Raw genomic sequence first — 12,500 nt, 5'->3', positions numbered from 1 at the left:
AATTATAATGTTGACCAGACCACACACTAGAAGGTGAAGGGACGACGACGTTTCGGTCCGTCCTGGGCCATTCTCAAGTCGATTCGGACGGACCGAAACGTCGTCGTCCCTTCACCTTCTAGTGTGTGTGGTCTGGTCAACATACTTTAGCCACGTTATTGTGACTCATCGCCTGCAATTATAATGTCTCTGGATCATTTGGGTACTTGGTTTCAACCCATTTTTTCCACCCACCCATTCCATTAGATTTTGGAAAGACTTGGGTAAATACTGGTTCAGTAACAGGGTTGTTGATTTGTGGAACCACTTGCCGCGTAACGTGGTGGAGGTGGGGTCCCTCGATTGTTTCAAGCGTGGGTTGGACAAGTATATGAGTGGGATTGGGTGGTTATAGATAGGAGCTGCCTCGTATGGGCCAATAGGCCTTCTGCAGTTACCTTTGTTCTTATGTTCTTATGTTCTTATAACCTGTTGTTCCTGTTCTACCCACCTGGTAATAGTCTATCTTTGTCTTCCCCTGTCTATTTAGTATTTTATATAAGGTAATCATGTCTCTCCACTGTGTCTTCTCTTCCAGTTATGTCAGGTTGAATACCTCTAGTCTTTGTTGACCAGACCACACACTAGAAGTTGAAGGGACGACGACGTTTCGGTCCGTCCTGGACCATTCTCAAGTCGATTGTGCAGGCGACTCATCGCCTGCACCTCTAGTCTTTACCCTGTAATTCATACCTTTCAGCTCTGATACTAGTTGAAATTGAAATTGAAATAAGTTTATTGAGGTAAAATACACACAAAGGGATGAGGTAGCTCAAGCTATTCTCACCCCGTTCAGTACATCGTGTTAATACATACATAGACACACATCACAAACAATAAACAGATTACCAAACATTCTGAGAGATAAACATCTACATTTCCTGATACTAGTCTGGTGGCATGCCTTTGAACGGTCCCGGGTTCGATCCCGGCCGCCGGGGAGAAACGATGGGCTGAGTTTCTTTTACCTTATGCCTCTTGTTACCTAGCAGTAAATAGGTACCTGGGAGTTCTCCAGCTTCGTTTTGTTTAACGAGGTGAGGACTCCACGCAGGTGCTGCAGAATCTAGAACTGGTCTGATATAAGCGATATATGTAAGATTCCTATAAGCAATTCTTAAATTTGTCAACCTTCCTTATGCAGCTGATGATATTTTTGTATATGGGCTTCTGATGATTGGTTCGACATGATACCTTGTGGCCGGGCTCCTGTTCCCCGTATCGGCTTCATTACCTTGCACTTTCAAGAGTTAAACTCTAGTCGCCACTTGAGGGATCATACTTAAACTTTGTCCAGGTGCTCTTATAGTTTCATGCAGTTCTTCATTGTAATTTATCTTCATAGTTTCTGCATCGTCAGTGACACCATCTGGTCACCATTTGGTCTGGGAGACATCTCCCGTCACGCAGGGTGCAGCACCTCCACAGATCTCCAGTAACAGCTCTTGATACTGGTAATGGCTCAAAAGGGCCACCACTTACGGGCTATTCATGCCCGTGCCACCTCTTGGGTGGCTTAATCTTCATCAATCAATCATCGTCAGTGAACATAGAAAGGAGTCTATCCCCTCAGGTGTGTCGTTCACATAGATTAAAAATAGGACCGGTCCTGTTAATATTATTATTATATTAGGCACATGAATTACTGATTTAGTCTACGGGGCTCACCATAGCCCGTGCTACTTGGAACTTTTTGCTCCTGGTAGCGAATCTTAAACAACAAACAACAACTGATTTAGTTATATTAGGTTATGTTAGGTTAGGTTAGGTTATCTTGTCGTGGTCAAGCTTCTCGCGGCCCGGTCTCTGACCAGGCCTCCTGTTGCAACCCGTTCTCGCACTTGCTTATAGTCAATATTGGCTTATTTAATAAGTGCATATGTGACATACTAATTGATTGTGAATATTTTAGTTTACCTTGAGAGTGGCATCTCTCTCTCTTACAGAGGTGCTCTTGTGGTATCCCTCGCTCTTACAGAGGTGCTCTTGTGGTATCTCTCTCTCTTACAGAGGTGCTCTTGTGGTATCTCTCTCTCTTACAGAGGTGCTCTTGTGGTATCTCTCTCTCTTACAGAGGTGCTCTTGTGGCATCTCTCGCTCTTACAGAGGTGCTCTTGTGGCATCTCTCTCTCTTACAGAGGTGCTCTTGTGGTATCCCTCGCTCCTACAGAGGTGCTCTTGTGGTATCCCTCGCTCTTACAGAGGTGCTCTTGTGGCATCTCTCGCTCTTACAGAGGTGCTCTTGTGGTATCTCTCTCTCTTGTAGAGGTGCTCTTGTGGCATCTCTATACTTTTCAAGGTAAACTAAAATATTCAAAATCAATTAGTATGTCACATATGCACTTATTAAATAAGCCAATATTGATTATAAGCAAGTGAGAGAACGGGTTGCCCCTCCTGGTCTGGTCAACCAGGCTGTTGTAAACGGCTGCTCGCAGCCTCACGTATAAATCACAGCCTGGTTGATCAGGTTAGGTATGATCACATTTCGGTTAGTTTTGACTGAAAAAAAATCGATTCATATATAATGTAAATGGAAAGCTTTATCATTCCGTAAGAATTTTTGTTGAAAAGTATAATATTTCAGAAATTAGAGAATGTTGGACGCGTTTTCGGCTTAATTCGCCCTCATCAGAGTCTATCTTGCTCTGATGAAGGCGAATTGAGCATCATATATATATATATATATATATATATATATATATATATATATATATATATATATATATATATATATATATATATATATATATATATATATATATATATATATATATATATATATATATATATATATATATATAACTGAAAACTCACACCCAGGAAGTGACTCGAACCCATACTGCCAGGAGCAATGCAACTGGTATGTACAGAACGCCTTAATCGATTAAGGCGTCCTGTACATACCAGTTGCATTGCTCCTGGCAATATGGGTTCGAGTCACTTCCTGGGTGTGAGTTTTCTGTTGCATATAGTCCTGGGGACCATTCAGGCTTGTTCGTATATATATACATATACATATACATATGGAAATGCATATTTTGGAGACAATGTGTAACTGCTCAGGCTATTTACCCCTAGGCTGCACATTTATGTATACTCTGTGAATTTATTACTACTATTTATTTCTCATTTTTCCGGCTCTAGACCCAATTCCATGACCCCCATGCACATGGATTTTGCCGGATTGTAATTTCGGCGTAAACAAAGCAACGCATGACAGAACTGACCATTACAATTAATCTTTCTACCATTTTAATATTAGAGTATTTGATTTAGCTACCTTGTCCCTGGTAGATTGATGCGACGCTATATGTCTGCGCTTTGTCAGTGTTACACCATTAATGAAGGGAGGGTTTTTTGTGGTGGTGGGGGGGGGGGGGTTGTGGGTTTTATGGGGCTTGGTTATGTAGGGGTGTTCTGAGGTGGGGGAGGGGTCGAGGAGGGTCTAGGAGTGCCTAGGAGGGCCTAGCAGGGCCAAGGGGGGCCTAGCAGGGCCAGCAGGGCCAAGGAAGACCCAATGAGGGCCTAGGAAGGCCTAGCAGGGCCAAGGAGGGCCTAGCAGGGCCAAGGAAGACCCAAGGAGGGCCTAGGAAGGCCTAGCAAGGCCAAAGAGGACCCAAGGAGGGCTTAGGAAGGCCTAGCAGGGCCAAGGAGGACCCAAGGAGACCCAAGAGGGCCCTAGCAGGGCCAAGGAAGACCCAAGGAAAGCCTAGGAGGACCCTAGCAGGGGCCTAGCAGGACCAAACGGGTGTGTGTGTTACAAGTGGCTCGTCTCACCAGCGTGGCGACCCCTTCACCCAAGTCGAGGAAATCCCGGGGTGTTATATCCCCCTCCTCTGGCTCCCCTCTCTCCCCTCAACAACCCTCCCCTCCCCTCTTCACCCCTCGCCCCCTGCTGCACTACCCCCCTGGCAGCTCGCTCGCACCCTCTCTTTTCCAGCCACACCACTCTACACGAGCACCCCCTCTAGTGCCACCCGTTTTCCAGAGGTACTTTTGTGGTATCTCTCTCTTACAGAGGTGCTCTTGTGGCATCTCTCGCTCTTACAGAGGTGCTCTTGTGGCATCTCTCTCTTGTAGAGGTGCTCTTGTGGCATCTCTTTCTTGCAGAGGTGCCCTTGTAAAGTTAATATTGCTGCAGAGGCACCTTTCCAGTATGAGTGCCCTTCAATTAGCTGTCTCACAACGTTACCGTCCATGCCTCACCCTTCTGGTATGTCACCCTTGTGGTCCAGCGGCACCTCGTCACCCTTGTGGTATATCACCCTTGTGGTCCAGCGGCACCTCGTCACCCTTGTGGTATGTTACCCTTGTGGTCCAGCGGCACCTCGTCACCCTTGTGGTATGTCACCCTTGTGCTCCAGCGGCACCTCGTCACCTTTCTTACCAAAGGGCGACTACCCCAACACGTTTTCCTCACCATCACCACCCTATCCACTCCAAAGGCCAACCTGCCAGCTGCACCCTTGCAGCGGCACCCTTCTGGGCCGACTGGTACACGGATTGTAATGTAATAAAACCCTATATCTCTCTCTCTCCCTCCCTTTCCCTTTCCCTTTCTCTCCCTCTTCCAGCATCCAGGACCGCCTGGGGTTGCCATTCCATCGTCTCTCATTATACGCTATAATGTCTGCGTCTACAATGACGCTCTCGGCGTGAGTCTGGCGCCTGTGTATTACACGGCTTGGGGGGGTGGGGGGTTGGGGAAGTGGGGGGTGGGGGGGGGGGGGGGATATTCCATGGTTGCGTTCGTAAAAACACGAATTCGTTTCGTGGTGGGGTCGGAAAAGTTGCGTCCGTATCCGGGTCCTCCTCTTCCTCCTACCTACTTCCCCCCGGCTCTTAACTCTGGACATTAATTGTTAACGAGTATTTCATCAGCTTGCATTGCAGTTACATTAAGTAGACATGGAGAGGATGCCACGGTCTGATGAGCATCTATCGCGTTTTCATGATAGATAATGAGGATGGTGGTGATGAGGGAGGTGGGGGTGGGGTTCTGCTCTGTGTGTGTCTCTCTGTGTCTGTCTCTGTCTCTGTGTCTGTCTCTCTGTCTCTCTCTCTGTCTCTCTCTCTCTCTCTGTCTCTGTCTCTGTCTCTGTCTCTCTCTCTGTCTCTGTCTCTGTCTCTGTCTCTGTCTCTCTCTCTCTCTCTCTCTCTCTCTCTCTCTCTCTCTCTCTCTCTCTCTCTCTCTCTCTCTCTCTCTCTCTCTCTCTCTCTCTCTCTCTCTCTGTCTCTCTCTCTCTCTGTCTCTCTCTCTGTCTCTCTCTCTCTGTCTCTCTCTCTCTGTCTCTCTCTCTCTGTCTCTCTCTCTCTCTGTCTCTCTCTCTCTCTCTCTCTCTCTCTCTCTCTCTCTCTCTCTCTCTCTCTCTCTCTCTCTCTCTCTCTCTCTCTCTCTCTCTCTCTCTCTCTCTCACCGTTCAATCGAACACTGAGAGAGATCAGTCGGGGTTCGATCCCCATTGGTCTAAGGCTGGGATTCCCAACTACTGTGTAAGGAAGAAACCCTTGAAACATTTCGCATTAGGTTTGTCACGGGTTAATTACAAAATAGACGTGTAAAGCAGTAGGATTAATATATAATAATTTACCTGTTCTTTGAATTAAATATTACAAAAAGTATTTATTCCCTATTTTTATTTACAAATTACTATTAATAAAAATAATGACTAGCACGTTCACTCTACATCTGGTCTACTGGTTATATATATTGTAATGATTTGTATTTATATATTAGTTTATATACATTTATTAATGAAAAAACAAGTTACATTCACAACTTAAACCAATAAAAAGTATTAAAAAAAAAAATACAAATTTCATCAGAATTAACATTGCATCAAATTGTTTCCTAATTTAATGAGAAACTTGGACACAGGATAATTCCAAAATCTTCTTCAACAGTCATTATTCTATTCCGCTATAAATTTATTTTTTTCTATCGTCGCTGAACGAAAACGCTCGCTCGTACAAGCTTAAATTAACACAAGCTTACCTCTAACTTAATTAACACACGCCTAACTCAAGCTTAAATTAACACACGCTTACCTCTAACTTAATTAACACACGCCTAACTCAAGCTTAAATTAACACACGCTTAACTCCAACTTAATTAACACACGCCTAACTCAAGCTTAAATTAACACACGCTTAACTCCAACTTAATTAACACACGCCTAACTCAAGCTTAAATTAACACACGCTTAACTCAAACTTAATTAACACACGCCTAACTCAAGCTTAAATTAACACACGCTTAACTCAAACTTAATTAACACACGCCTAACTCAAGCTTAAATTAACACAAGCTTAACTCCAACTTAATTAACACACGCCTAACTCAAGCTTAAATTATAATAATCACGAGCGTATCTAATCGAGCAAAACTTTCTTAGTGCTTCATTCTTTTATATATTAACCACGTTGAAACGTAAATCAAAAAGAATTTCCACTCTATTACAATAACAAGATAGCATTTTGCACCGCCGTTCTGAAGCTTTTGCAAATTTTTATGGAACCCCGATTGGTTTTGGAGGGGCCTTGATTGGTTTGGGAGAGCCTTGATTGGGTTTTGGAGGGCCTTGATTTATTTTGGAGGGCCTTGATTGGTTTTGGAGGGCCTTGATTGGTTTTGGAGGGGCCCCGATTGACATTGGAAGGCCCCGATTGGCTTTGGAGGGTCCCGATTGGTTTTGGAGGGCCTCGATTGGTTTTGGAGGTCCCCGATTGGCTTTGGAGGGCCCCGATTCACTTTGGAGGGCCCCGATTGGTTTTGGAGGGCCCCGATTGGGTTTGGAAGGCCCCGATTCACTTTGGAGGGCCCCGATTGGTTTTGGAGGGGCTCCGATTGGCTTTGGAGGGCTCCGATTGGCTTTGGAGGGTCCCGATTGGCTTTGGAGGCCACCAGGGTGTGTGCACAACTGTTTCTTTACCCCTCCCCCCTTCCACCAACCCCTCCCCACTCCCCCTCGTCCTGCGCCCCCTCCTGCACCCCCCCTCCCCCGTATCTTGGAGAGGAGGGAGACGGACTAATCATCTCGCAAGGTCAGACCGTGTTGGCCTGATGGACCGCCAGATTGATCTCAGGTCATGAGATTGATGTCAGGTCATTACATCCAGGCTGCGGGGGGGTAATGATGACCCCCTAATGACCTGCCTTGGACCCCGGTCAACAGCGGCTCTGGTGCCTCTTGAAATTGAAATTGAAATTGAAATAAGTTTATTGAGGTAAAATACACACAAAGGGATGAGGTAGCTCCAGCTATTCTCACCCCGTTCAGTACATCGTGTTAATACATACATACACACACATCACAAACAATGAACATATTATGGTGCCTCTTGGTTCCTGGGTATTACATGCACTCAGATCACAAGAGATTCGAACCCGGGTCTCGAGAGACTGACGTTTTACCAACCCAACCCGTCCTTGACTCAAGTCCATTACATCCAGCGGTCGACCCCACAGACGCATTCATAAATTTTAACATGCTGGTCATTCAAAACAAGAATTTTCTCAAGTATAAATTAATATTATAATATATTAGCATATTGTGTATATATAGGCATAGGATAGGTTAGGTTAGGTGTTTAGGTTCTGTTGGCGATTATTTGTATTTGTAGTACGTGGGTGAAGCATTTATAGCGTTGCGATTCGAACAAAATTCGTCAGTGAAGCACTTGTTCCGGATATGTTCGAACGTCAGCAGTTGTGAGTCGTGTGTAAACCGCTTTTCATTCATAAACAGCTGGGGGTTTGGCGGGTGGATGGAATCACTTTTGGATCTTTGTTTGGAGGACGGGCTGACCAACCTGGGGCCAGATTCACGAAGCAGTTAAACAAGCACTTACGAACCTGTCCATCTTTTCTCCATCTTTGGCGGCTTTGTTTACAATTATTAAACAGTTAATGAGCTCCGAAGCACCAGGAGGCTGTTTATAACAATAACAACAGTTGATTGGCAAGTTTTCACGCTTGTAAACTGTTTAATAAATGTAACCAAAGCCGTCAAAGATTGAGGAAAGATGTACACGTCAGTGAGTGCTTGCGTAACCGCTTCGTGAATCTGAGGTGTGTACAGCCAGTGTCGGAAGATGACTTCTGGTCATTCGCCCTCAGTGTCCCAACTACCTGATAAATATTGGGATTCATCTCGCCCTTACACGCCGGTTTCATTCTGAATATCTGACCGAGTTCACTGTGGCTAGTGCATATATATGTATCATATTCATACATGTTGATATTTATATGTAGTGCGTGAGTGCCTGCGAGGTATAATATTTTATCAGGCGGCAGTTGGCCGTGATGGCGGGGCTTTCATTGGCGCCATTTATTGGGCGGGAAATGGAGCCGATGGCGCGGGATTTTCTTTGGGTGAATACTCTCTTCCTCTCCGGGGCTTCCTTTACCCTCTGTTTACACTCTCTGCATCAGCCACCTGGTTGATGGGGGTTCTGGGAGTTCTTCTACTCCCAAAGCCCGGCCCGAGGCCAGACTTGACTTGTGAGAGTTTGGTCCACCAGGCTATTGCTTGGAGCGGCCCGAGGCCAGACTTGACTTGTGAGAGTTTGGTCCACCAGACTATTGCTTGGAGCGGCCCGAGGCCAGACTTGACTTGTGAGAGTTTGGTCCACCAGGCTGTTGCTTGGAGCGGCCCGAGGCCAGACTTGACTTGTGAGAGTTTGGTCCACCAGGCTGTTGCTTGGAGCGGCCCGCAGGCCAGACTTGACTTGTGAGAGTTTGGTCCACCAGGCTGTTGCTTGGAGCGGCCCACAGGCCCGCAGCCTAGTGTAATACCGCTGGCAATATTAACTCGTCGGTGAGTGCATCAGGTTAATGAGGGAGTAATATGTTGATCAACTTGTCAAGAGTTTGTGTAGATACAGGTAAATTAATTTAATCTTGAGCCTAGATTGACAGAGTGCTGTTCGCTCAGCTATGTGTGTGTGTGTATTTAGTAATTGGATCGAGCTGTTAGCTCTTGGACCTCGCCTTTCTATCCAATCAATTTTTCCTCTAATATATCCACTACATATATTTATCTCTAACACACACACACACACACACACACACACACACACACACACACACACACACACACACACACACACACACACACACACACACACACACACACACACACATCCCCAGGAAGCAGTCCGTAGCAGCTGTCTGACTCCCAGGTACCTATTTACTGCTAGGTCAAGAGTAACATCAGGATGAAAGAAACTCTACCCATTTGTTTCCGCAAATGTTCATTCGCCCTCATGTTTCAGGGCCCGGGAATCGAACTCGGGCCCTAAGGACTACGACCCCCGAGCGCTGTCCACTCAGCCACGAGGCCACCCCCCCCCCCATCAAAGGAGGTCGACATTTCGATCGGTCTTTCCATCACTTTTCACGTAATTCTAACTTCCAGCCTCGTTATTGTGACATTATCTGCATGTATTGGGAGCCGGCGGCTGAGCAGAGAGAACACTGGACTTGTGATCCTGTGGTCCCGGGTTAGCCAGCTGTCACGGGCTGCTTCCTGGGGGTGGAGGCCTGGTCGAGGACCGGGCCGCGGGGACACTAAAGCCCCGAAATCATCTCAAGATAACCTCAAGATATGTAATATGGACGTGACTCAATAACATGCTGGCATAACCTATTCTTAATGTTTGTTTGTTTTGTCTGTTTACCCTACACAACAAATGTACAATACTCTCTATTTTATTTTCAAAATGTAAACTGGAAAGTTGTATCAAAGTTAGATTAGAATTGTGGCCATTACTCTTCATTATTAATTATTAGTGGCTTGTAAATTATTACTTAATTATCACAAGTTACAACTTGTAATAAAATTGTTCTATCTTGGCTTAACGTGTTTATGACGTATTACAACGTTGTTACAACTTGCTATATTGGTTGTTAGAACTGGTTAGGTGTTGAAACTTGTTCGAACGTTGTACCAACGTCGTAGTTTCGCTGTGTGTTTGGCGGGTTCGTCTGCGGAGTATTACAATAAATACAAGTGTATGTAGATGGTTAGGTTGAGCCGTGTGCAACAGTGTGTGTGTGTCTTGGCACTGGGAGGTGTGAGTTGTAGTTTGTGATGGCTTATGTCTCCAGCAGTCTTCAGCTACCTGCAAGACTTCGTCCCTAAAATGCATTGTGTGATGAGAAGGTGTTCGATTCAGTGATGAAGGTGTTCCATTCAGAGATGAGAAGGTGTTCGATTCAGTGATGAAGGTGTTCGATTCAGAGATGAGACGGTGTTCGATTCAGTGATGAAGGTGTTCGATTCAGAGATGAGAAGGTGTTCGATTCAGTAATGAGAAGGTGTTCGATTCAGAGATGAGAAGGTGTTCCATTCAGTAATGAGAAGGTGTTCGATTCAGTGATGAGAAGGTGTTCCATTCAGTGATGAGAAGGCGTTCGATTCAGTGATGAAGGTGTTCGGTTCAGTGTTAAGAAGGTGTTCGATTCAGTGATGAGAAGGTGTTCCATTCAGAGATGAGAAGGTGTTCGATTCAGTGATGAGAAGGTGTTCGATTCAGTGATGAGAAGGTGTTCCATTCAGAGATGAGGTGTTCGATTCAGTGATGAGAAGGTGTTCGATTCAGTGATGAGAAGGTGTTCCATTCAGAGATGAGAAGGTGTTCGATTCAGTGATGAGAAGGTGTTCGATTCAGTGATGAGAAGGTGTTCGATTTAGAGATGAAAAGGTGTTCGATTCAGAGATGAGAAGGCGTTCGATTCAGTGATGAAGGTGTTCGATTCAGAGATGAGAAGGTGTTCGCTTCAGTGATGAGAAGGTGTTCGATTCAGAGATGAGAAGGTGTTCGATTCAGTAATGAGAAGGCGTTCGATTCAGAGATGAGAAGGTGTTCGATTCAGTAATGAGAAGGCGTTCGATTCAGTGATGAGAAGGTGTTCGCTTCAGAGATGAGAAGGTGTTCGCTTCAGTGATGAGAAGGCGTTCGCTTCAGTGATGAGAAGTTATGGTAATTATTATGTTCTTCAATGAACTGTATGAATTATTGGGTCACTTTATGCTAATACTCAGTCCTTTATTAATTATTTTATTTGTACTTACGTTGAATTGAAACAGTTCCGTGGATATGGGCGAATCTTCTTCATTTAAACTTGATTCCAAAGTTCTGACTGTTGTTATTCTGGGGGCCAGATTCACGAAGCAGTTACGCAAGCACTTACGAACCTGTACATTTGTTCTCCATCTTTGGCGGCTTTGTTTACAATTATTAAACAGTTAATGAGCTCCGAAGCACCAGGCGGCTGTTTATAACAGTAACAACAGTCGATTGAGAAGCTTTCATGTTTCTAAAACTGTTTAATAAATGTAACCAAAGCCGTCAAAGATTGAGGAAAGATGTACACATTCGTAAGTACTTGCGTAACTGTTTCGTGAATCTGATCCCAGGTTCGTAAGTACTTGCGTAACTGCTTCAAGAATCTGATCCCTGGTTCGTAAGTACTTGCGTAACTGCTTCATGAATCTGACCCCAGGTTCGTAAGTACTTGCGTAACTGCTTCATGAATCTGACCCCAGGTTCGTAAGTACTTGCGTAATTGCTTCATGAATCTGACCCCAGGTTCGTAAGTACTTGCGTAAGTTCTTCATGAATCTGGTCCCCCAGGCCTCCAACATTCTAACTCTCCTAAGAAAGGCCATATTAAATAATATTTGGGACGCCAGAGCTTGGGTATTGATGAATTCAAGTCGCAAAATTACAATTATAAAATAATTGTAAAATTAATTGTAAAAAAAAATATATTATAAAGAACTGTTCAAGTTGAAGTTAGCGGCTCATTTGATCGCGGTAGTGTGTTGCCCAAGAGGGGGAGAGGGGGGGCGTAGCCCCCCCTCTCAATCGTCTCTTCTATGCAGTTATTCTCACTAATCTTATTTACGTATTAATCATAATAACTTAGTAAACTCAAAGAAAATATTAACCTCAATACAATTTAATATACATAATCATTTTTTTTTAATCAAAGAGATTTGTTTCTCATAGAATTGAATTATAAGAGTTTGGTTTAGTAAATTATTATTCTCTCACAACTGTTGTTGGTATTTTGCCACAGGTGTTCGATTCAGAGATGAGAAGGTGTTCGATTCAGTGATGAGGTGTTCGATTCAGTGATGAGAAGGTGTTCGATTCAGTGATGAGGTGTTCGATTCATTGTTCGCGCCTTCATATTTGATTTAAAACACCGAAGGAAACAAAGCAATCCACATTAGCATGACAAATCAATTAGTCATTGTTGGTGAGGGCCCTCGTCATTGTAAACGAGGGCCCCGTCATTGTAGACCAGGTCCCTGTCATTGTAGACGAGGTCCCCGTCATTGTAGACGAGGTCCCCGTCATTGTAGACGAGGGCCCCGTCATTGTAGACGAGGGCCCCGTCATTGTAGACGAGGTCCCCGTCATTGTAGACGAGGTCCGTCATTGTA

Source organism: Procambarus clarkii, chromosome 74 (assembly GCF_040958095.1).
Source record: "Procambarus clarkii isolate CNS0578487 chromosome 74, FALCON_Pclarkii_2.0, whole genome shotgun sequence".
NCBI classification, from domain to species: domain Eukaryota; kingdom Metazoa; phylum Arthropoda; class Malacostraca; order Decapoda; family Cambaridae; genus Procambarus; species Procambarus clarkii.
This window is presented reverse-complemented; position numbering follows the sequence as displayed.